This window comes from Accipiter gentilis, unplaced genomic scaffold, assembly GCF_929443795.1.
Source record: "Accipiter gentilis unplaced genomic scaffold, bAccGen1.1, whole genome shotgun sequence".
Taxonomy (NCBI): domain Eukaryota; kingdom Metazoa; phylum Chordata; class Aves; order Accipitriformes; family Accipitridae; genus Astur; species Astur gentilis.
In genome coordinates this window covers 536,418-553,954 of record NW_026060931.1, presented here as the reverse complement: position 1 = coordinate 553,954, position 17,537 = coordinate 536,418, and the positions used below count along the sequence as shown (strand labels likewise).

The 17,537-nt window shown below is 46.5% G+C and overlaps 1 protein-coding gene across 1 annotated transcript in view; it reads right to left on the bottom strand.

The window, feature by feature from the left end:
• The window catches only part of LOC126037114 (electroneutral sodium bicarbonate exchanger 1-like), a 247,320-nt gene that overhangs the window by 204,879 nt on the left and 24,904 nt on the right, over positions 1–17,537 (bottom strand). The gene's annotated exons all lie outside the window — the stretch shown is intronic.

The window sequence follows — 17,537 nt, the reverse complement described above, 5'->3', positions numbered from 1 at the left end:
GAGAAACTGTAAGCTACTGATCCAGTACAGCACAGAACTGACTCGTACCTGTTACCAGGAAGTGCTGTACTTCAACTGTTTTTTCTTACAGGCTGCAGAGTTACTGACGAAATCCTGCACCTAGTGCCAAATAAAGAGAACTTCCGGCTCACGCTCCGTGCAATTAAACTGTGGGCAAAACGTGAGTAATGTGATTGTTTGTGATCTTTAAACTTTCCAGAGGCACCTCGTGCTGAAAAAACAATGGCACTAGAAGTCCTTCATCTTTGGATAGCTGTTTAAATATCAGGTTTTAGTTCAAAACCTGTGTTTTAGTTTAGATTCAAGGACTGTCTGTGGGGTAGATTCTGTGGTTTTTTTTAATGGGGGTGGAGTGGGGAGATGAGGGGAGTGCCTACAAGACAAGGTGCTGCATTGCTTACCAGGAACCTGACTAGAAAGGATAAAAAATGCCCAGTGAAGTATAAAAGCTTGATAGATAAGGAATAAGAAAATACCGTTTGCGCATGTGACTAGAGCAAGTGCTAGAAGAATGGCAGAACCTTCTTCTCAAGGGAAGTTGGAGCGAAGCAGTAGCTGTAGCAGTGCAGGCAAATTTCAGAGTAGCGGTATTTTGGGAAGTGGTGTGGTAACGATTCTTTTTCGCATCGCTGTAAGGACCAACAGTTTTGGCCTCGTTGCACTGCAAAAATAACTGACTTGGAGGCTGAAGGGTGCTAGGTATTCCATAGATTGTGAAGGTGGTGCTGTAAATTTGAAGGACTATACTTGGGCATGGGAAGACTACAGGGCAACGACAATGTCTGCATTGTAGGACGTGGCATTTACTCCAACGTGCTGGGATTTCTTGGTGGGGTTTCCTGTGCTGTGCTAGTAGCGAGAACGTGTCAACTCTATCCAAACGCTTTGGCTTCTACTCTGGTGAACAAGTTCTTCTTGGTTTTTTCAGAATGGTAAGAGCTATCGATGACTATTTTGATTTGCGTAAAGCAGTAACACTTTCTGAGGTGGTTCTTTATATAAGATTTAGACCAACACCATTCAGTCCTACCCTGAATTACATGGCAGAGTCAGTGCCTGGCTTTTCTTGTTTAGGGAGTGGCCAAGACCTGTATTGCTGAAACAACAGGAAGAGAGCAATCTTAACTTAGCGGTATGGGACCCCAGGGTATGTAGACATGGAATTTGGAAGCCTTGAACCTTTCTTCTAAGCTAAGCTGCTGGTGCTGAGCACAATTGTTTTAACATCACAGGTGAACCCATCAGACCGATACCACGTAATGCCTATCATCACCCCAGCCTATCCGCAGCAGAACTCTACGTACAACGTATCTACATCAACGCGAGCGGTAATGGTGGAGGAGTTCAGACATGGTAAAGTTCTTTCCATGCTTATTAACTGCTTAAAAGGTGTCATTCTTGCAATATGAAACCACATTACCTGACTTGGTTATATTCCGTGCGGTGTTGTGCCCTTTTAGGCAGAAGAGTTCTCTGGGAAGTCTACCTGTTGCAGGCAACAAGGGAGCAGTTTTACAATGAACTGTTGTAGTAGGCGTGTATTGTGTCAAGGGAATTCCTGCTTTTTGATCTGTCAATTACTGTTCAAAACCTTTCTCTTGTAAAGTTTCTATCACGCTCTGCTAGTCTTAAAAACAAAATGGTAGTAAGGTTTTCAACCTTAATTGTAGGTCTTGCAGTTACGAATGAGATTCTCCAAGGAAAATCAGACTGGTCAAAGCTCTTTGAACCACTGGACTTTTTTCAGAAATACAAGTATGTATGAAATCTGTTACCTGAACTTGAAATGATTGCCGTACTGGTTAGCATAGTGACTTTTAGCTTGCAGTCGAAATACAAGATGGCATTGATATGTTTGTTTTTCAGAAGCTGGAGGTAGTCATAGGAATTTTGGTAAGGATAAGTATAGGGAAGATAGAAAAACTGTTTGTGTTTTGCCACTGACACTGTTTTTATTAACAAAAATACCAGCTCTGATACTTAGAATGCAGCAGAACACGATTCTGAAGGATGTAATCAGTTTTTCTTCAGTTAATACTGTGCTGCCTGCAGGATATAATGTGTCTTGTCTGGAAGTCATTTTCTATACATTTAAGGCAGTTTTGGTTTCATTTGAAGGAATATCAAGTCCTGAGCTAGAATGTTACTTTTTCTTTTCTTCTAGACATTATATTGTGCTGACTGCTAGTGCCTCTACTAAAGAGCATCACTTAGAGTGGTAAGTCTTGCTTTGAGTGTGGGTTCAATACATCATTGACGCTCAATTCAGTGTTGCGCTTCATTTGGTTAATACAGTTCACAAAACTAAAGTATTTGACTGTGCAGCTCGGCATGGAATACAGTAGGGAGGTAAGTAGACAGTTCCTCAGCAAAACTAAAAGCTTTCTTGTGAAGGGAAGTTAGCGTAAGTTATCTTGCTGTTTAAGAAGTTAAGCTAAAGACCTAAGTCATGATGAGAAGGAACAAAGAGGGTTAGCGTGCGTATGCTCTGTGCCATCTGGAGAAGCAGACTCCTTAGGAGTCTAAGGAGACTACTTACCCAAGGCTACTTCAGTTAGGAAGATGTTCCTTGTTGCAGAGACTGAAGTAAATGGGGATTACTTGATGTCATCAGATGTGTAGTGGACACTGGAGAGCTTGATCTTTTACTGACTTATAGAGCAGTGGTCTCCAAACTTTTGTGCACTCCTGTGAGCAAAACAAACAAAAAAAAAAGTAATTTTTGAACACATAGTTGCGGTCTATGTCTACTTCTTTACAAGTTACGTACACATTACTGAAGTTCTAATCTTTTCTTCCCGGACTCAGTGGATTGTCTTGTGCACCCCCTGGGGTACATCCCCCTCCGACACTTTGAAGATGACTGTTGTAGAGCCTTAGAAGGCTTGGTTTCATAGCTTTTTTACTGGATGCAATATTTAATTTAGGACTAGATTGCACTCAACGCTAAGTTGCTCTGGTAATGTAGTCTGCCTGTTCCAGAGCCTACTTTTCTCCAGTGAAGTGAAACAAGGCTGTTTAATCGGGGTGAAACCTGACCGTCTGCACAGAGTACCTGAATGCTGATAAATAGTGTTTACTACGTTTTAATCTAGTAGTGTGCTCAGGCACCTTGTGTTTAGTGCTGGAAATGATCATCTCGGCATGCTTGGTAGTGGATAGGTAAATTGCAGGAGTGCTGATCTACTTTGTGAAAGGTAATGTGAGAACCCCTTCAACTGTGGTTAGAGAAAATGACTGCTGCTGACGTGGTATTTGTCACTGTCTCAAGGCAGACATGCCAGTAATAACTTGTTGAACCTGTGTGAATGGGGTGACTAACTGTGAGTCTTGAAATAAGGGGAAACGGTGAGGAATTAAGGTACTGTAATGTGTGTGGTGTTCTTTTTCTGAAGAAACGAGTGCTTTGCCTGCCTTGCTCAAGTAAGCAAGGAAAATAGCTGTGTGTACCAGACCCCTGTTCTGAGGGCACCTTGGTTATACTTCAGGGTTCGGCTTGCGGTCTAAGGCAAATGATTGAATTCTTGAGCTACCTCTGAAAGACACCTTATTTCCTGTTTAAAAACAGCTCTAGTAGGTAATACCTCTTACCTGAACTTGTTAATTTGTTCACTTAAAAATCGTGTCAGCTACAGCTTGATGTCAGTCGCAGTTAGGTATACAACAAGGAGTTCTGGGCAGAGGGCCTAGAGCCAAATAGTTTTTAATGTGAGATGTTTTAAGTGGAGAAGGCTCATTGTATCTCACAATAAAGATGAGGAAAGTTCTGGCTGCAGTAAAAGCTGATGTTTTTGCAGTGACAGAAATGGCAGCAAACGGGGCTTAGTTTTGCATCTGGGAAAATGAAAAGCAGAAGACAAACTTGCTTCCGTTTGCTATAAGAACAAGTTTAGTTCACCAACTCTTGAATGGATTTGGGAATAGATGGCACATCTCTGTTGTTCATCAACATAAGATACTTGTGAAGAACGTACAGAGTTCTGACTGCTTTCAAGGGCAGCAGTGTTTTAGGTAGAAGGGTAAAATGCCAGTACTTCATTTAAAAGAGTAGCCTTGGTGGTCATGATACATTTCTTGGGTAAGTCTCTGATGAGACTGTGTTGACTGGATCGTTTGTTTATTAAAGGAACGATATTTTTCAGTTTGGCTGGAAGAGGGTAAACTCTTTTCACAGATCAGTCTGCAAGAAGAATAGCATCTTTACTCAGGTGTAATGGAAGAGTTGTGCTTGAGCCTTTTCTAAACGGTTGTTCTCCTTGATCTTTGGGGTAAAAAGGAGCTTTGCTGCACTTCAAAATGCAGCCAGAGGTGCTGGGAATCTGCTTCTTGTTGACATTTTCATCATAGGTTATATGTTGAAGTGTTGTGTCTGACCTGTTAAGAGTACAAGTTAAACTTACTTACTGCCTCTGTCTTTGGAAACTTTGAAGCTCCAATGTCCCTGAAAACATCTCCAACTCCAGTGTGTGTGATATAAATATCTAGTATCTGCTGAGCTGAATGAGTCTTACTACTTACTGACTGGTTAGCATTTTTGGTATTAGCATTGTATTATAAGAAGGCAGATAACTACTGTGCTGGATACAGTCAAAAACGAGTAAATGTCTCTTGTTCTTATCAGGATTGGCCTTGTGGAATCTAAAATTCATGTGCTGGTTGGAAACTTGGAGAGGAATGAATTTATATCTATTGCACATGTAAAGCCACAGTCTTTCCCTGGCAGCCGAGAACTTTGTAAACAGTGAGTTTCATTACTTTTCTGAACTAGAGTTTGGCCCATGTATTGTACCTCGTTTATATTCCTTCACCTCAGCTTACCTGTGAGAGATGTTCAGTTACGTAGCTACTGTTTTGTAGGTACGAGGTCTGGCGGGCAAGGTTCTGAGCATGTAGGATCTTTTTAAGGAAGGGAGAACTTGAGGGAGGAGTTCTTGGAGAACTTGAGTATGGGCTGACTCCAATCTTTAGCTGCTGCGTACAACTAAACTGTTTTGCTTAATCCCTTCTTGAGAGTAGATGCTAGCACCCAAATAACTGGCATCTGTGCATAAATGATAGATTTGTGACTGTCTTTTTAGGAGTGGATATGTGTCAATGTGGTTTCTTGGAATCGTGTTTAGGAAAGTGGAGAATGCAGAAAGTGTTAACGTTGATCTAACGTGCGTTATACAGTCATTCAAGGATACAGGTAAGCCTCTATTTTGCTCTAGTCTCGTAGGGTTTCATTTTTTAATGCCAGTGCAAGTTGCTTCACAAAGTGAATTGTGCTTCCTTCTGGTATTAGCTATTAGCTATTTCTGTAGAGCGTGACACGTAGAAGATTAGCCTTAGAAACATACTATTTTGACACCTTGGCAATGTAAGTCCACCTTGAAACAGAAGTGTGTACTACAGCCCTATGTACCATATCCCATATGTGAAATAACAGTTCTGCAGATCATAGTGAACGATCAGAAAGGAACTGCGATTCCTGAAGTGGACAGTCAGATGTGAAGCCAGGAGAGAGATGCCCGTTTACTGGGTGTAGCTACACTTGTCAAAAGCAGTTGTCAGTTACTGGACTTTGGAAGTGGGAATTAACTGTATCAGGCTCTAAAAGAAGTTGTGAATGCCTGCTGACAGTATTGTTTCCAAAATAACAGTTTCTGTATGATACCATCCCAGAACTTTGAAAGGCAGTGAGTGGTCACATTGTAATGACATGCAGTCTTGCACATCAAGCTCCGTGTTCATATTCCTTTATTCCTTTTGATAGATGCAGAAATAAAGTCATATCGCAAGCGTTGTTAGATAATGCTAGAATAAAGGGGCTTGGGGGGGAGCAGTCATTTGAAAGTACAGGTCTTTGGTTCCAAAGTCTGTTTACTTCTTCCCAAGCTGACTGCTCTTGTGCCTTTCAGAAGTGCACGTGTGCTGTGAGGCTTATGCCTTGCTATCGTAACGACAAACTAAGGAAATCGGGTTACTCTTCGGGAGTGACGAGTGTGTTTGGACAAAAAGTTCTAAGCAGTGGACTCCTTTAAACTCTTCATCAGTGCAAACAAACATTTCTCCATGGTACCAGCATGAGCTGTGTGTTGTGTTGCTCAGACAACATGAGTAAATGCAGTAAAAGCGGACCTTCTTTTTAGCTCATGCTTTGGGATATGAGACAAGCACAGAAAAAAGGCATCAAAACGCTTGTCTGAGTTTCAGGCCAGGTGGGGTGACTTCCTCAGACTTGCACTGTTACCCGAACCGATGCTTGTCTTGTACGTTACATCCAGTGGCACTGTGTTTGAATGTTGTGGCAAATGTAAATCATGTCAACAACTTTGACAAATACCCAATGCAAACATTCCCACTGAGCTACAACACTAAATTTCCTGTTAGTTTACAGCCAGGCTAACCACCTCAATGTGCTAAAGGAAGGTATGAAGATTGAGGCAGCTCATGTGAAGAGAAAGCACCTCCACCATTTTTTGCCTGCAGAAACCTTACCGAAAAGAAAGAAGGTATATTAAAAATTGGGCTCTTCTGGCAATATTTTTTTTTTCCTTTAATAATTACTTGAAGACTTCATTATTTTGATGTTGTTGTTTCAGCAAAGCATGCCAGGTACTAGTCAAAATGCTGGTGGGCTTCAGCGCAAAAGGACTTCTTCAGATGGAAGCTGTTTGGACAGTTCCAGAGACACGGGCTCCAGAACACCAGAAAATTCCTCTTCATCACATAAGATTGCTAAAGTGGACACCTCTCCAGCCGAGAGAGAAAGGTTAGCACCATAACCTTAAAGCTGTGAAGAAGCTGCTTTTTAACTGACTCGCGATGGGAATGAGGTCTGGGATTTCTTGGTTGAATCTGTGTTGTTCATAAGCACGTGGAGGGCTCTAATGGCTTCAGGAAGAAAGCTGTCATCTCCTTTGGGCACGTGGGGGGAGGCAGGTTAAAGAAATCCTTGAAAAAATGAATTTAATATCCATGAAGACATGTCGGAAGAAAGGAGAAGTGGATACCGGAGGAATTATTTGGTCTTGAATGTAGATCTCCTTGGGTTAGTGTGTAACTTGAAGCCGGAGTGTTTTCCATGTAGGTAATTTTGTTCTTTCTAACAAAAAGTATGGTTAATGCCAAGCAGTATGATGTTCTAACGAAGTGCTGATCTTGATCACAGCAACACTAGAGCTGCTGCTGCCTTGGTGCAGCAGTATGAGAACTCGGGCAGTAAAAGTGTGTGTCACTTCCTGGGAGGTCTGCTTGTTCATAAGCTACTTCAGCCCAGGAGGAATATGTAATCTTGAGAGTAATAGCCCAAGAGTACCAAATGTGTAATGCCTGCTGTGTTCAGACCATTTGGTACTGGAGGAGTGGCATTAAAACTAAAATAAAATGGGATGCCCGTATGGGTAGAGCAGATCCATTCATGGAAAGCAGTACAGAGTGCTGGAGGTACTAAGCTGGAAGACAGTGCAAGTACATAGAGACTGACTAAAGACAACGCTGAAGTTTAAATTTGCGGTCTGAAGTTCAGCGGTCAAAATGAAGATCTCGTGCTAGATTGCCTGGGAGTTTGTTGTTTGGTAGAGCTGTGACAATGAGCTAAGAAGACAGACATTTGTCTTGCATGGGCTTTCTGGAAAGGAAATGTATAGTATTTTACAAACGAGCTTTTTATAACTCTAGCATCTGACTCTTACAGAAATGCTGCGTACCAGAAATCTAACGGTGCTAACAAGAGAGAGAAGCTACCTCGTGTAGCTGAGCCATCAGTGTCTAAGGGACTCTCCATTCCTGTTACTGATTCAAGTATGTATTGACGTGGTGGGTGGAATGCAGTCTTTAATTTCACGGCTGAACTCTAGAAGCGCGGTGTCTCTTACAGAAGTGGAGGCTACAGTTGCAATAAGAACATTGGGACCTCCAGTTGGTAGCACCATTCCAGGACGTAACACAGTTTCTCAACCAGGAGGACGTTTTGTCCAAGGACAGCATGAATTAAGTGGGACTGGAATTACAGATCCTAAGAACAGTGCACCTAAACGACCTTATTCAGTGACCACTGAAGGACCTCATTCACCTCCATCAGAAGAACGCCCCAAAACACTAGCAGACGGAGAAAAGGTAAGGAAGGGGGGCTAGGCCAGGGAGGGTTTGAAGTAGAATTAATTCTTGATGTACAATGCATGACATAACCGAGAAGAAATGCATATATACATCCCCAATGGATTCAGGAATCTAAATTTAAGCATAATGCTAGTTTTACTAGGATGTAGGTGTGAGAAATTGTCTTGAACGGACTGTATAGCTATTAAACAATTTTTTTCCCCCGAGATCTGGCACTAGTGACTGGTTTTGGTCTGGTGGCAGGCTCTCTAAATACTACTGTAGTTGTATATTACTGCACTGACCCATTGCTCAATGAACTGGAAACAGTTCTTCATTCAGAAAAAACCCAAATCTCAAAAGGAAGAGGACATGAATGTTATAAATGTAGACGTATGAGCTAATCTTGTTCTGGCAGATGATTTTCGAATGCCTCTTGATAGTTTTGCTGCTTTAGAAATCAGCAGCCTACTCAACAGGTTGTCCACTGCTGAAACGACCGTGTGGAGTTGCTTGTTAAATCTGGGTTTTGTGGGAGCTTTTGATTAATGCTTGATTTGTTTTCTTGCTATACATAACTCTCCTTAAACAGCTGTTTGCGTGGCTTGACCTCTGATTTGAGGCAAAGAACAACTAGAAAAAACTCCATTTTGACACTTGTAAAGAATCAGCTTGCAGAACTGTTACCTACTATTGAATACTTCAGGTACAGATTTCAAGGTTTGGGTAGTACGACTTCTTGCGAGGCTTGAGATTCCTGTGCGGTAAGGGTAGTGTTGTCTAAATGTTGTTTTAAGAATGGCCACTAATACAGTTAATGTGTTGACTGGAAGCTGTACTCAAATATGAAGGTAACTTCAGTATAGCAATTATTTTGAGTCTGTGTATTCTGTTCTTCTAGTTAACTGGCCAGGATTCAGCATTCAAAGGTGGCGGCAGTCCAGAAGATGTCAGCAGCAGATCTACAGACAATGTAATTAGGAAGGGGTTTTACTCAGTGGGCTAACTGAAAAGCTGAATGGACTCTGCTAGTGCCTAGACTACCTCACGTCAGTACTCTACGCGTTTATTGATGTAAACAAAAATATGCTTTTTAGTTTAACTTCTTTCAGCCTTCATTTCCCAAATATGTTCTTGTAAGAGTTATCCCTATTAGTCTTTTTAAAAGTCTTGACTGTCACTAGCTGAAACAGCTTTGGAAAAGCCACAAAAACCAAGCTGCCCTGTGACTTGGATTCAGAATGTAGGTAAACAGGTTAACTAGTTACTGCAACCACGTTGTGGTGTCAAGTGTGTCTGAACGTGCTTGTATTCATTTGTGCTTTCCTAGTGCACGTGCATGTATTGTTCTTCTCCTAAACTATTTTCCCGGTTGGCACATACACTCCTGGGCATCTATCAGAATGGTGCTCAGCTTCCTCAGCTAGCAGCTGTCCCCTGCCTAACACGGCCACGCGCTACACAAGTATTGCCTCCCATGGAGGCCCATAAATAATTGTGGTATTGAAGACAACGCAGCAGAGGATGCTACCAAGGTATGGAGATGATAGACGTGTCCCATGCCGTTGTATCTGATTTTTGTCTTGAGACTGCTCCAGCATGAGACTTGAGGGCTTTTTTTGTTGTCGCTGGGTAGGAAAGCTAAACTCGGAACACACAGCTGAAGATGTACTTAAACATTGCAATAGCCAAGGCTGTTGTGGCACTGCTACCCACCTGCAAGGGAGAGTCTTGAAAGGAATTGGCATGCAGAGAGTGTTTTCAGATAAACCCTGAAAGCTGTTCTACGTGGTTACATGAAAACTTGTAGTAGTCTGAAGTTCCGGTTCTGTAAACTGGTAACACTGCTTACCCAGTTAAGTGCATGAGGGTTTTTTGAGGGGTGGGGAGAAATTCTGATCCTGTGAAACAAATGTTGTGCTCTCTCTCTATTGTAACTTCTTTATAACTTGGTGTTTTTGTAAATGAAGTTGTATGTTTTTCCAGAGAATTTTCGTATGTACTGTAAAATACTGTCTTCCAAAAAGATTTTTTTTTAATTATTATTAATTTTTTTTAATGCACGTGGGATCTGCTTAAAAACCCCAAACAAGTAAACCAAATGTAAGGTGGGCAGGGCAGTGCCAGAAAAAGTATGTTCTACAAAATGATGATGTCATGGTAGAGTAAATTTGAGGAGACTAGGAACACTGCTTTCCTGCTTCTAGTATTTCCAGGTTTTGAATTAACACCCTCTGAATAGTGCAGCTTGCAAACTGCGCTGACAGCTGAAGTCCCATTTTGCTGTGCGGACAACAGATACCCCTGACTTCTTTTAAAATTAGTTGCTTGGCTTAAACCGCAATTCTGAGCTCTGATCATTTTAAGCATCCACCTCAAACCCTAGTGACAAGACCAAAGGGGCATGTAGCTACCTTGCACGGTCTTCATTCTCCAGCATTCCCCCTACTGCTGGTATTCCAAACTTGTGGAGAAAGCATGACCATGACCGTATACTTACCTTTTTTCCTTATTACCTCTGTTTTCCAGCTTGCTTCAAGTGCAATTCATCTCTTAGAAAATGTGCCTTAGTGGGTTTGAGAGGTCTTACTCCTCCTTCTCCCCTCGAAAAAAACCCAAAACTTAAGGGTGCAAGGCTTACGTTTACTCACAGGTTGAAATTAAGAAAGAGAACCTATGTTACTTCAGTGGCTTTTAGCAGAGCTACACCCTGAGTTTATAAAATGGTTACCTTGGTTTTGTGACCTGGGTTAAAACCATGGTCTTTCAATACTGTCAAGTCTGTGTACTAGTTACAGTAGGTATACAACTTCAGCACTTGTGTAAATAAAACTCCATCGTTAATTTGAAGGAATTAAAGCTGAAGTAGGTGATGAGATAAACGGCAAAGCAACTATGAAAAGTGTTTTGTAATGGTCTACAAGCCTGTAATATTACCATGCTTTTAAACAAATTCTTCCACTTGACCTGTTAAAGGCTGTTGTGCCCTTAACCTCTAGTCAGCACATGCATTTCTGCAGCTGGTCTCAAACTAACCTAGCTAATTGATATCAAAGTATATGCCTGTACATGGATTTATTTTTTTTAACTCTTGCTTTGCAGAATTATCTTCTAATTGTGCTTTGTTGTTGTTGTTGTTTCCCCCCCCCCTCACTCTTAGGGTGTTAAGAAGAAGTTTAGGAAGAAGTCAGGTTACTAGTTTCCTGGACTTGATCCAGCATGGGTCAGATTACACGCTTTATTTTAATGTACCCTGACTCAGCGCTTGGCCGCGTGCAGAGAGATGTTGCTGTTCTGGAGTTTCCCTGGCTATTGCAGAGGTTGGATGCTGCCCCAGCACTATGCAGATTAGATTACAGCTGTTTTAAATAAAGTTCAAACTGCACCAGTTCAACTGAAGTGTTTTCCTTTGTTTATGGAGCAAGTCTTCTGTCAAAGTGATTGAAAGGCAAGTTCCTCATGCATAAAGACTCCTCTCCCTACAATACTCAGAAGGAAGCAGCCCAAGCTAGAGACAGTATTGCCAAGCGTGGTTCCTGTCCTTTAGGGTGAATCCCTCCAGCAGGCTTTTCTATGCTCTGGGAAACATCTGCGGTTATAACTTTGCAGCTGCTGTTGGCTCTAGCAGTCCTGTCTGAATCTGGTCCAGCGCAGGTCACCAAGAGTCAGTGCTAGAAGCAGCGCTTCTTAGCTGTTAGCAATTGCATCATCACATCGCTTCCTGGCATAGTGTCTTATCGCTGATCATCTGGGGACAGAGGTTTTTATTCATTTGCCAGATGGAGCTGGTAGTAGGGCAAGTTCTTTCTGGAATACCTGAAGGAGAGAAAAGCTGTATGTGGCCTTCTTTCTCATTTTTGTTTTTACTGAAAAGCAAAGCAATCGGTGCTAGCTTTGCAAGATCCTCAGGGTTATCGACAAACCCCAGGTAAGTAAATGCCTAAACTAAAACAAACCCCAGTAACAAATGCATTGTTTTCTCTTGCTTCTGCCACAATACATCCCCCTAAGACCCTAAACCCAATACTGAATGTATTTAATTGTGATTGTGCTGAACACAAGATGACCAGAGCCAGAAAATACCTTGGACTTGAAGGTGAGGGAGGCTCCTTGATGCCAGACTTCCTGCAAACTTTGCTGTTTTCTGTCTGCTTTCTTAGCTGGTTGCTGTGTGTGTGGCTTGGAGGTCCAGCTGGAGGGGGTGAGGGATGCATGATCAGTCTCCTTAAAGAGGAGCAGCACTGCGTTGAGATTGTGTACGGTTAGTAACTTTGAGCAAGACGTTCCATTGCAGGAATTAACGTCTCCTGTGGTTTTACTTGTTAGGTCTAAGCAAAGAAGTGGTTCATGTGAAGTCGCCTCCGCTTCTGCTACTGCAGTGGGTTGGTGTAACTTCTTGCTACTGCTTCTGCAACTGCAGAAACTAGAGAGAGCAAGTAATAAATAGAGGGGTTGGGGGGTCCAGCCGCAGCCCCCTGCTTCCTGGCCAGCTCTGCTGTTGCTCTGCCTTTCGTCGAGTGCTGCGGGGCCAGGTTGGACTAAGCAGAGTCCAGTGGGGTGTTTTCCGAGAAGGAGGCGAGGGGTGGGCTGTTGAGCACTGCCTGCTGCCTCCTAGCATGCTGGTCAGCATGGACTCCCTCCCCTTCCCTGTGCCTGAGGGTTTCTTCAGCCACCATCTACCCCTGGGGTGCCCAGCTCCGAGCGTGGCCCGAGTATGACTATCTGTGGTTGGTAGTCGGTTTGTTTTGTGTTTTCAGGTTTTCTTCCTTGGAATCATGTTGTCCACAAAGAAATGTCATTATCCATCCCATTTCTAATTCAGTATCTACCGATCTAGTGTGACCCAGAGCCTGTGTGAAGGAGGAGCCGCCCCAAAGGATCCTGCAGCGACCTGTTTGTCCACAATCCTTTCTCCGAGTCCACTTCTGGAACTGCAGGGGCAGTGCTTGTGTGCAGAGTCCCGGAACAGCAGCACTGCCAGGGAGCCCCAGCGCCTGCTGTGTCCAGAGCTGCTCTTTCCACTGCCACACTCTCCTCCTGAGCCCTTCTGGTGTTGTAAGGCCGGAGTGCTCCAGCAGCTTGGCCACAGTTCTCCCGTGTGGCCATCCTGTGACAGCAGGCAGGGAAAGGCACTGGGCACTGCTGGGACAGAGCTCGCCATGCTCCAGAGCAGCATTTGCGTCATGGAAGGAGACCCCCTCAGGGCAGTGCCTTAAGGCTTAGGTCTTCTTCCAAAGTTTCTCTCAAGAACATGCAGGCTCTGGCCATGTCCACCAAAAATTACCCTGTCCCGTATTTTTAAGCTGCTTTTTAAGCTCCAGACTAGCTGAACGAGAAGACATCCACTGTACATTTAATTGAGAAAGATGTACGCAAGACGCACCAGCTGGGGACTGATGCTGCCAGCAGGTTCAGCACCCCAGGGGAAGAGGAGGGCAGCCACCCTCTCTGGCTGGAAGCCTGTCAGGGCTTCAGCGTTTCAGCTTTGGTGGCCCCAGGCTGCTGCGGAGCCGTAGTCCAGTCTCTGGGGCTGCAAGGACCCATGCCAGGGGCTGTGTGGACGGAGCTGGGTAGGGGCAGGGCTGCAGGAGGTGATTGCAGGGCTCTGACCCCAAGCAGAGTGGCTGCAGCACTCGCGTTTGACCCCCAAACCTTGCCTCATCAGTGCCTTTACGGTAGCTGGAGATCCTCATACTTACACATGAGGAGTTGCAGGCGTGATCTGTACCAGCAGTGGCTTAGGAACCCGGACCGGGGCTAAGCCCCAGCAAGAGCCTTTGCACAGAGCTGTTGCTCTGCAGCTCCCCGGCTTGCCTCCCAAAACTCCTCATCCAGCAAAACCTCCCACGCTTATGCGGAGCTTTGATTCTCGGGGCTCCGCTGTTCCTCTTGCTGATGCTAATGCCCTTGGTGGCATCAGTTCCCATAATCACGGATTGCTATGTAAAATATTTATTGCAGGACTGATCCTTCTGAGATTGTTATCCTGGATGAAATGTCACAAATGACCGTATGGAAGGCTCTCACTTTGAAGACAGAAACCCTTTGAATCCAGGGAGGAAAAAGGTAAAGGATTGTACGTGAACGTGACCGTGCTCCTCAGCAAGCGACGGCGCACACCTACGCTTTTCCCACGCTTTGGCCGGCAAGGCTGAGCAAACGGCCTGTCCCTGGGAACAGGCAGGGAGGTCTGTGGCACGCAAACCAGCTCCTCTCTGCTGGGGTGGTCCCCCGAACAGGGCAACATCAGCAGCAGCTGGCAGGTCTTCCACTGATGATGCTCTCCCTCTTTTTCTCTTCCCTTCGCCTTTCCCCACTCCCGCTTTTCACGTTTAGGAATCTTGACTTTGAAGGAGAGGAGTGAGAGCGTGACTCGGGGATGTGCCAACGCAGACAGAGGGAGAAAGCGCTTTGTTTCAGTTGGAGGATTCCCATTAAAGCCATGCAGATGTTTTCAGTTATCCTTGGTGTGCTTCAGGCATTCAGTATCTCTAGACCAGCAAGCTGAGGGGAACGTCACAGTCAAGGGGAGTTTGGTGGTGTTCAGTCTGTGTGCGTACGTGCGTGTGGGGGTGTGGGTTTGTAGTGGTAGAGGGACTGCTATGGCTTTATCATTCAGTGCTCTTCTTTTAATACCTAATTCCTCCTCTTTGTTTTCCTTCTCTTTTTTTCAAATGTAAACTGGGAATGTCCAAAATAATTTTCTGTTATATTTGATGCATTCTCCACTTTCTTCTTCATCACGACCAGGTTTTTGGTGTGGTTTGGGGTCCTGGCTTTAATTCACTCTTATGTCTCTTACTGGTACGAGAGGGATGCCCTCTGTGGCAGGGCAGCATAGAGAGCGTCCGAGCAGTTGGCCTAAGGTGAAAGAAAAGCATTTGCTCCCTGCGCTCCAGTTTTACCTCTCTTGGTTGGTTTGGTTTGGGGTTTGTTTTTTTTGCTTTGGCTCTGCCATCAGCCTGGGAGCTGCAAAATGCAGAACTGCCACCTTCTTGTCCCCTGGCTGTAAACTGCATCTAAGGGAGCACTTCAGGTATTTGATTTTGAATACACCATATGGTCACAGGAGCGGCCAGATGAGACCTGGGGCTCTGTGTCCCTGGGCTGCTCCCTCTGTTGTTTCTCCACTTTCCTTCTGTATTGGATCTGGATGAGTTGGAGTTCCTTTACCCCACAGCAGCCCTCGTAGTGCTGTGCTCTGTACTGGTAGCTAGAAAGCTGTTGATAACACAGCAGTGTTTTGGCCATGGCAGACAGCCAGAGCACACCCACACACCCAGGCATCCTCCACGTGGAGGCCACTTCCCACCTTGGCTGGCCAACGCAGCGCGCTGCCTACCTTCTTCAAGGACGTCAGCGGTTTGATGCTGACGAAGCCCATCTTGTTCTTCTGGACATGTTTCAGGAGGAAAGCATCCTTGGCCAGGTTCTCGTCAGAGAGGTGGAATTCCACCTTGGACACAACCCTCCTGGCCAGCTGGCGGTCAGGGACGGAGTAGCTGCAGTCCAAGAGATCAGCCCCCAGAACATCGCTCGCATCGCAGAAGCTCCCGGCAAAGCAGCAGGGACACGGGTGTGACTTGGTGGCCTTTGGGATGTGCAGCACTGCCCAGTCCCAGCCACAGCAGTGCAGATGGCAGAGTCTTGAGGAGTGGGGTGGCTCAGCTGCGCTCTGAAATGAAACGGAGTTTTATACTTTTAGAAGCGCGCTTGCCTTCATGCCCCCAGCATCGGTCCCTGCCACAATTTACGCGGCACATGGCCTTGCACAATCTTGCAGCCAGAGGTGCCTCACGAACAGAGCGCAATCTCTTTGATTACCAGGATACAGGCCAGGAGAGATCTTTGGCCTCCGGTTCACGGCAGTTGTCCCGACTCCCCCAGGCCACACACTGTTCACACAGCGGGAGCGAGAGGCCTGTGTCCTTGGTACCCTTGGGGTGTCCTTGCTAGTGCCGAATCCTCCAAGCATGAGGAGGGGATGTACTAACCCCATCCCTGGGATCCCGTAGAGCGCAAACAGCCCCAGCGCCCCGACACCGGACGTTGGGCAGAATCCAGTCCTTTTCTGGGAGCACGCCGCGGCGGGTACCGTCTCCTCTGGGGTGTCACACACCCAGGGAAAGCGCCGCCCCCTCCCAGGGGGATCCAGAGCTGCTGCTTTTCCCAGCAGGAGACTGAAAGACCTGACAGCACTACTGGAGCGAGGGCTGGGGGAAAGCGTGCCACCGAGCGACACCGCGTGACCTTCCTTCACGCCCTCGACGTCCTTTTTCCTATTTCTGCCTCGCTCCGGTCAACGCAGCGAACAGAAGCGCGGGCAACGGTCACAAACGCATTTGCCATCTGGCGCAAGGAGGCTGCGGCTGCAGCTTGGTCCCCGCTTGGCTCGGCTGAATCAACTTGTTGTTCTTCCCCCACCGGAAAAATACTGTTGAAAGCCAAGAGCATTTGCACCCGCAGACCCCAAGAGCCGCCTGTAGGCCCCGGGGCCACCCCAGCCTCCCTTAACCCTTTCCCTCCCCAGGAGGAGCTGGGGAGGCTCTTGGGGTGGGGCGGAACACAGGGAGCCCCCACATTCCTTCCGGGGAGACGCCACAGAGTCCTTGGCAGCCAACAGCCAGAAGGGACCATGGCACGGCCACCAACGCAGCTCCCACTGCCTGGGCCCTGGGGCCCCCCGGCGCCCCAGCTTTTCCAGCCATTCGTGCTCCCCAAAACTTTCTACCCTCGAGGTAGGGACCGACCCCAACCCCTGCAGCCCAGGGATGCTCTTGGAGGACAAGAGCAGAGGTGACCGCCGGCCATCGCTCCTGTCTCATTCTCTTAGGCTCAGCCAACCCGTGCCGCCTGCCCACGCGGGAGCAGCCCTTCCCTGCAGCCCGGGCACCCCGGGCCCCCCAGCACCACCAGCAGGTATGGCACCCCAGTCTGCTCTGGCCCCTTCGCCATCCCCATCACACCCGTTCCCCCAGCACTTTTCGCATGGGGGTTCAGCAAGCCCCGGTGAGCATCCTTGCCCTCGCCCGGGTGGCGCGTGCCCAGTAAAGCCCATCTGCAGAGAATTCCCCAAATATTTGGGGCCACCTCTCCCCTTTCACCTCCTAGATGCCAGTCTCCTCCCCGATTTGCAACCCTGTCCCACCGGCACAGCGGCTCACCCCGTGGGGATCACCCCGGCCACAAGCTCCCCACGCCCCTGGCCCAGAGCTGGGGGATGTCGGCCATCAGGGCCGGCTCAGCGGGTGCCCCTGGACAGCCACCCCGGCCCAGCACGGTTCCCCCCTCACCCACACAGGTCTGCAGAGGGCTCCATGTGGCTGCCTCTTCGACCCCCGGGTCTTCCGCATCCCGTGGACAACCACCGACCTGCCTCCACCGGCCAGCGCCACGCTCGGCCAAGGCGCCGCTTCTCTGCCGGGTGCTGCCCT